This window comes from Aegilops tauschii, chromosome 3 (genome assembly GCF_002575655.3).
Source record: "Aegilops tauschii subsp. strangulata cultivar AL8/78 chromosome 3, Aet v6.0, whole genome shotgun sequence".
Classification (NCBI taxonomy): Eukaryota; Viridiplantae; Streptophyta; class Magnoliopsida; order Poales; family Poaceae; genus Aegilops; species Aegilops tauschii.
In genome coordinates this window covers 246,784,037-246,792,205 of record NC_053037.3, presented here as the reverse complement: position 1 = coordinate 246,792,205, position 8,169 = coordinate 246,784,037, and positions in this window count along the sequence as shown.

Genomic DNA, 8,169 nt, shown 5'->3' with positions numbered 1-8,169 from the left:
TGACCTCTCTGTTGAGCCTAGGTGGGGCTGCGACGTGTTGATCTTCCGAGGCCGGGCATGACCCAGAAAAGTGTGTCCGGCCAAATGGGATCAAGCGTGTTGGGTTATGTGGTGCACCCCTGCAGGGAAGTTTATCTATTCGAATAGCCGTGTCCCTCGGTAAAAGGACGACCCGGAGTTGTACCTTGACCTTATGACAACTAGAACCGGATACTTAATAAAATACACCCTTCCAAGTGCCAGTGATCGCTCTCTAACAGGGTGACGAGGAGGGGATCGACGGGTAGGATTATGCTATGCGATGCTACTTGGAGGACTTCAATCTACTCTCTTCTACATGCTGCAAGATGGAGGCTGCCAGAAGCGTAGTCTTCGACAGGACTAGCTATCCCCCTCTTATTCTGGCATTCTGCAGTTCAGTCCACTGATATGCCCCTTTACACATATACCCATGCATATGTAGTGTAGCTCCTTGCTTGCGAGTACTTTGGATGAGTACTCACGGTTGCTTTTCTCCCTCTTTTCCCCTTTCTATACCTGATTGTCACAACCAGATGCTGGAGTCCAGGAGCTAGAGATCCCGAGGATGATTCTACCTGGAGTTCGGCTTCGAGGAGTAGTTAGGAGGTCCCAGGCAGGAGGCCTTGCCTTTTCGATCGTTGCTACTTTTGTGCTAGCCTTCTTAAAGCAAACTTGTTTAACTTATGTCTGTACTCAGATATTGTTGCTTCCGCTGACTCGTCTATGATCGAGCACTTGTATTCGAGCCCTCGAGGCCCCTGGCTTGTATTATGTTGCTTGTATGACTTATTTATGTTTTAGAGTTGTGTTGTGATATCTTCCCGTGAGTCCCTGATCTTGATCGTACACGTTTGCGTGCATGATTAGTGTACGGTCAAATCGGGGGCGTCACAAGTTGGTATCAGAGCCGACTGCCTGTAGGAATCCCCCTTTACAACTCCTTGGCCGAAGTCGAGTCTAGAAATTGCAAAAACTTTTACTAACATGGTTGTGTGTCTTACGGGCCCATGTCGCCATTGGGTGGTATTAGAATCTTTTACTCCTTGTCTATACTCTGGGACTCTGATCTCTCTTCTATTCGGGTTAAGTGAATTTTGCTCAATCTAACATTAGGATCTCATTATCACTTTCACCCGGAGAGCCCCTTATTACCGATGATCGTCTGCTGCACGTGAAGACCCTGAAGATACTCTCCGCTGATAACCCGAGAACTTGTGTTCATCGCTTTTGCAATTCCCTTTCATCGATAAACTCCTATGGATAACCATGTATACTCGCCATTCATACAATGTTTCCCAGTTGATCTTGTTATTACAAGATACCCCGAAATTCTCTCTGTTGTTCCGAGAATCCTTTGAGCTTACTGCCTTGCTGTTCTTTGTCACCTGAATACCCCTACGGATAATTCTCGCACTTACCGAGTATCCGCTCATCCCCAGTTGATTCAAGTATTTCACAAAAGTGTTCAAAATACCATTCGATCTACCGAAAATCCTGAGCAGCCTATTGCTCTTGAAATTCTTGCTTGCTTGCATTATGGTTAATCCCATAAGTCTCGTAATCTTATTGTCATTCCTTGTCATTATCATTTTGAGTCTGTTGATTCAAAATATTGCGAATGCTCACAATCCTCAATCAGATCCTAGGATTCTTCCTTCTGGCTCAAACGTCATTTTAAACATGAGCTGGTATCGACCAATCAAATTGCCATCGATTGTACCCCTAAGGCTACTCAACTTATCCATCCTTAATCAGAGCGATTGCTTCTGATCCCTTGATTTGGAAATCATAATTCCTTTGCATTTGAGCTTTGAGTTAGCCAGTTATTTCTATAATCTGATCCCCTTGCATTCTTTCTTCCTCTAGTTGAGTACCAATGCTCACATCTGATCCCTTGTGGACCACCAAATCCTTTGTTAGATTATTATCCGACAGTGTCCGTCATATTGAATAACCTTGTGAGCCTTTCCATGGGTATATAATGCCTTTGGTAAATTGTATCATCTGCTTTTGAACAATGCTCTACTTTCGAGCTTGTAATATTTACTATTGAAGCTTGTGGTATATGTTTCCACGATACCCTGACGGGTTGAACCTACGCCTTCCCTAATCCGTCTGAACCCAAAAGATTACACGGGTCATACTTATCTGGTATTGCACCAGGTAAAAACTTTCAACAACTAATGTCATTTTCGAAATACGAGAGGTGAATGAAAGGTTATGCGTTGAACAAGTGGGAGTCGACCTTGAACCCTGAGTTCATGCCCATGGACACGATGTATACCTTATCATGGAAGCTTCTCTTAAAATAATTATCCCCTTGTTATAAGTTCATCTGGTATCCGTGGACGTGGTTCCGACCATGTTCTCCTTTAAATACCATTTCTCGTGCAAGTTTAAGCACTTGTCCTCTGCAGAGCAATACCCCGTCCAACCTCTACTTTGGTCTGTCATCGAGTATTACCCCCTGGTATCTCGAGAATGCCAAGGAACTACTTAACTTCTTATGAGTTCTTCATCAACTAATATTCTTGTCGATTCCATTTTTCCAACGGGTTCTGAGTTGTTAGAACCCCTCAAGGACACCGATAAGTGAATCAATTCCGCACTACGATTCAATAACTCTAAGTAATTTTTGTTGCTTACGAGTTTAATAATCCTACAAGTCATTCCTAGCCTGCTCGGCTATGTCATTATCGTGCCGGTTTTAACTGTGCTACCTGGACCTTCCCAGCACACAAATTCGACAAGTGAGCTAATCTTGCGTCGATCTTCCTCGTCATATCACTTCTCCTTGAACAGCAAACTTGATTTCGAGTTTGTGTCCTACCCGTGGTTCCAATAACCTTTCGCTTTCATCATTCCTTTGACTTGATGTCATCGTCGATCAATTACCTCTTCATGATATCTCTCGACAAATGTGTCGTGATCATCATCAGCATTCTGAGCTCTTCCAGGATGTCAATTGAATTCATGATGAGAAATACCATCCTTGCCCTCGATGATTTGTGTTATCATCGACCACTCGATTGCCTTCCGTTCAATGCAAACTTGTTCGTGTTTTGTGTTATACCTTGAGATCCTTGCTATCCAGCATTTGTTCTTCTTTACCTTGGAGTATTACCATCTTTTATGTCAAGAATGTTGTGAGAATTTCACCACCTCTTAAGAATTCTTGATGCAGGTGATACCTTTTCCCATATCCGTTCATTCCTTGGTCCTCGTGTTATTTTTAACCGGAAAACCGACAATCGAACTATGATGTGCGACTTCAAAACTTCTAGCAACCCTATTGCTTTGAAGTTATTGTTGACATTTCATTCTTAGACCATTGGTTATCGAATCACCATTCTAACATTTATCATGCTACCTATGCCCATATTTCAGGAGCACATTTCAACCAATGTTTGATTGTGTATGTTTTCCTCGAGCATACATCATTATATCATTTGATCTGACGAATGTTATCTCCTTGTTCACGTAATTGTGCAAATCCATCTTTTGGAAATCTCGATGAATTGTCCTTAGCCCATCAGCCACCTCATCATCCTCTCCTTGGTTTAATGATGAACCCTTGTTTCAGAGCCTTGCTTCTGGACGCCATTTCCCGAGAATCTTGCAAGGTTAATTCGTCAATTGGTGTTGCACCTTTTCTTTTCAAGCATCCAGAGTCTGAGGTATCCTGACACCAATCAGATCCGAATCTTGGTTAGATATGATGGTTGGAACATATATCCAAGAGTTATATCATTTGCCTTTATATAACGCGGTAAGATGATGTCATGGCTCGCACACCTGGCTGGAGGACCTATTGTTATAGCTTCCTTTTAGCAAGGTTAATCAGTCTTCCATGAGAAAATCGTAAGACTTATCCTATAAGTTGATTCTGATGGATCCTTTGTGTATCCAAAGTCCGACCTTTACATGATGACCATGTCAATGCTATCTCGAAGCATGTGTATGGTACTTCGATTTTCAACAAGAACATTTGAAGCCCAATGCTAAATGTTTCTTGCTCAATTATCCAAACACCGTTGTATGGGTAATGTCATGAAATTTCTCTCCCCTTTCCTAAAGGGTTTTCTACATTATATCCTCTCATGGATATCATGCTCTGCTTGACCTTGGGAAGGATATACCCCTGAAATATGTGTTTAAACACATTTTCCTTTCCATTGTTCTGTTTAATCTGATAATCACATTTTCCTTTCCATTGTTTGGATTAATGTTTCTTGTAATCTGACTTAGCTGAGCAGTGATAATTCCCTGCTTAGGGAAGCACCTTGTTGTACCACTCTGTCAGCAAGACCCTGTTACTATTGTTGATGACATTCCGGTAATCACCGATGGACGAGAACCTTGCCTATTGGTCCGCCTCGTTTCAACGAGCAGGAAAATGGTTCTCTTCGTCCCTCGCCCTTGGTACCAACGTTGTTGCCAACAAAACTGACAGGCTATCCTCTGACATACTTTGCTATCTTGACCGTGCAAATGTTAGCGCCTTCCTGCTTTTAACCCACATGCTGGGCCCATAACCCACAGTTCCACAGGATCGAAACCTGACTCTCCTATACACCCCCTGTTTCCAAAGTTATTCCTCGTGCGTGGCCTCATATGTAATTCACAAGACACCTTCCGAGATATCATCAATTCTGGTATCAGATGCAATACTTATTCTTGTTGCTCTGAATCCCTTTCACCTTCTGATTAGGCCATCCAACGATTGCCTGCCATTGGAAACTTCTCATGGTACCTTCTTAATTTACTCTCGATATTTTCTTAAGTAGCTATCGAGAGTTACTTTCTACCACATTCCCTGAGTTATCTGCCATATAGTCAACCTTGTAAGGCCCGTTCTTCCGAAGTTACCCCTTGTTCTTTCGTAAGTACGATGGAGTTCCCGAAGAAAGGACGACAACTTCATCATGATGCATTCATGCAAAGGTATGAAGAAATCAATGCTATGGATCGACCTCTTCGAGAAGAGCAACCAAGACGAGAAGATTTGTTATAATTTCGTAACCAGACATTTACCCCTTACTCCCCTCTTAAATTTCGGGACGAGATTTCTTGTAGTGGAGGAGAATTGTGACGCCCGGATAATTAAGCTACAGTAACCCTCTACTAATGATGCCACATCACCTCGGTTACTGTTGTTAATCTCGCGTTAGTTCGAAACCGATTCAAATTCAGATTGAATTATAATTAAACGATAAAAGTTTTCAAACATAAAAACTAAAATGTGCTAAATGTTACAAATAAATCCTTAGTAATAATGGTGGAGAACCCACATTTTTATAAAATAATTAAAGGCACTAAAATAATTAAAAGAGTGGCTTAATCAATGAGATAATGCCTTTTTAGAATTAATAAAATGTTAAACTATTTTACTTGGGTGCCATAATTAAATGTGGCAGTGGTATATTAAGCTATACTGATTTAAGAGTTGTTTTTGTATTTTTGAAACTAAAATAAACTGAAAACTATAGGGAAAGTAAATGAACAGAAAAGAAAATTTTAAAAGAAAGTAAACACAAAAATAAAAGAGAGAAGCCCCCCCCACTGGGCCAGTCGGCCCAGCTGTTAGCCAGGCCGGCCCAACCGGCCTCGCCCACTCCCCTTATCCCCTGGACCCCGTAACCCTAACCCCACCCAGACCGCACACTCCCCCCCACGTCGCCCACTCCCCCCTCGATCTGGATCGAGATCGAGGGCTTGACCCCGTCGCCCCCGACGCCCGTCGCCAGCACCACGTCGCCGCCCGCGACGCCGACGCTTCGTCGCCCCCGCCACCAATGCTGGACGACGTCGCCGCCGCCCGGAAGCGCCTCCGCCTCGACCACCGCTGTCGCCAACCACCGCCACCTCACCGACGCCGCCCGGCGCTGCCCCGCCGTCGCCCGCCTCCTCAACCCCCTCTTGCGTGGATCCAATCGGGGGCAATCGACGCCCCCGACGACCTGCGCCGATGCCGGACCACCCTCGCTGGAGCCACCCCGCCACCCGCCGTCGTCGGCGCCGCCTCCCCGTCTACGTCGCTCGTCCCCATCCTCCTCCTCGCCGGACACCATCGAGCCACGCCACCCTCTTCCCTACAACGAACATGAGCACGCCTCGTGCTCCCTCTCAGCCCTCCTGTGGTGGCCGCGTCCCGCTCCTACCGCTGGCCTCCCCTGTCCCGCGCGCCGTCACCTTCGGTCACCGCCCGCCTCCCCTGCGGCTCCAGCCTAGCCTCCCGGCGGCCACTGCCGCAGCTCCTGCTGGGCCACAACCGAGAGCCACCTCCGGCTGCCGCCCGCACGGCCTCTGGCGCCCGCCCGCACGGCCTCCGGCGGCAGCCCGCGCACCACCACGGCCTCGCCCCGCTTCGAGCCTCGCCAGCGCCCCCCCCGGGCGCCCTGTCGGGCACCAGCGCCCGAACCGCCCCGTTTGGCCCTAGGGCCACTAACAGTGGCCCCCCTGGAAACTTGTTTTTTTAAAGGAAAAATAAAGTTATAAAAATAATAATAATATTTAGTTAATTAAATTAATTAATCTGTTTAATTAAATAATTAAAACTAATTATTCAATTAATAAAAACTAACTACTGTTTAGTTAATCTGAGACTATGACGAACGGGACCCACGCGTCTGTTGACCCAGTCAACAGACGGTTGACTGATGACATCATGCTGACCTCACGCTGATGTCATAATTAATTTTTCTAATTAAATTAATTCTCTTAATTCTAGAAATTAATTAAATCTTTATAAATTAATATAAAATAATCCGTAGCTCGGATGGAAAAACTTTGTACATGAAAGTTGCTCAGAACGGCGAGACGAATCCGAATACGTAGTCCGTTTGTCAGCCGCACATTCCTAGCATAGGGAACATGGAACTTTCCCCCTCCGGTCTGTCTGTCCAAAAACGCAAAACATCGGGAATACTTTCCCGGATGTCCCCCCCCTTCGCCGGTACCACCTACTGCTGCGTTAGGACACACCTAGCACCGCTCATTGTCATGTCACGCATCGTCATGCTTATGTTTGCATTGTATTTACTGTTTCTCCCCCTTCTCTCCGGTAGACTACGAGACCGACGCTGCTGCTGCCCAGTTCGACTACGGAGTTGACAACCCCTCCTACTTGCCAGAGCAACCAGGCAAGCCCCCCCCCTTGATCACCAAATATCGCCTATTCCTTCTCTATACTGCTTGCATTAGAGTAGTGTAGCATGTTACTGCTTTCGGTTAATCCTATACTGATGCATAGCCTGTCATTGTTGCTACAGTTGTTACCCTTACCTGCTATCCTACTTCTTAGTATAGGATGCTAGTGTTCCATCAGTGGCCCTACACTCTTGTCCGTCTGCCATGCTATACTACTGGGCCGTGATCACTTCGGGAGGTGATCACGGGTATATACTATATACAATTATACATGACACATGTGGTGACTAAAGTCGGGTCGGCTCGTTGAGTACCCGCAAGTGATTCTCATGAGGGGGCTGAAAGGACAGGTGGCTCCATCCCGGTAGAGGTGGGCCTGGGTTCCTGACGGCCCCCGACTGTTACTTTGTGGCGGAGCGACAGGGCAGGTTGAGACCACCTAGGAGAGAGGTGGGCCTGGCCCTGGTCGGCGTTCGCGGATACTTAACACGCTTAACGAGATCTTGGTATTTGATCTGAGTCTGGCCATTTGGTCTATACGCACTAACCAACTACGCGGGAACAGTTATGGGCACTCGGCGTCGTGGTATCAGCCGAAGCTCTTTTGACGTCAGCGGCGGAGCGGCGCGCGCCGGATTGGACTGGAACGCCTGCTAGGCTAGGTCTGCTTCCGGCCGCCCTCGCAACGTGCAGGTGTGCAATGGGCGATGGGCCCAGACCCCAGCGCGCATAGGATTTAGACCGGCATGCTGACCTCTCTGTTGAGCCTAGGTGGGGCTGCGACGTGTTGATCTTCCGAGGCCGGGCATGACCCAGAAAAGTGTGTCCGTCCAAATGGGATCGAGCGTGTTGGGTTATGTGGTGCACCCCTGCAGGGAAGTTTATCTATTCGACTAGTCGTGTCCCTCGGTAAAAGGACGACCCGGAGTTGTACCTTGACCTTATGACAACTAGAACCGGATACTTAATAAAATACACCCTTCCAAGTGCCAGATACAA